Genomic DNA, 303 nt, shown 5'->3' on the forward strand with positions numbered 1-303 from the left:
TTTCTTTGCTTCCCCATAGGATATGCTTTGCTTTCTTAGTCAAAAAGGACCCTTTACAAAAGGCATTTTCAGACAATCAGCCAATGTGAAATATTGCACAGAGCTGAAAGAGAAACTGAATTCTGGATCTGAAGTACACCTAGACTGTGAATCTGTCTTTGTGACAGCATCTGTCTTAAAGGTAGGAAAAGGTCTCCCTTCATCCACTGCATAGTATATCTGTGGAGAAAGACAACTGATTTCTTTCATTATGACATTATTCCCATCTGGAAAGAAACACAATAGATTTAGAACCTAAAGAGT

General features: G+C 37.6%; 1 pseudogene; it reads left to right on the top strand.

Moving 5' to 3' along the window:
* Nucleotides 1–25: 25 nt before the first annotated feature.
* The window catches only part of LOC105305122, a 10,636-nt pseudogene continuing 10,358 nt past the window's right edge, over nucleotides 26–303 (top strand).

This window comes from Pteropus vampyrus, unplaced genomic scaffold (genome assembly GCF_000151845.1).
Source record: "Pteropus vampyrus isolate Shadow unplaced genomic scaffold, Pvam_2.0 Scaffold365, whole genome shotgun sequence".
Classification (NCBI taxonomy): Eukaryota; Metazoa; Chordata; class Mammalia; order Chiroptera; family Pteropodidae; genus Pteropus; species Pteropus vampyrus.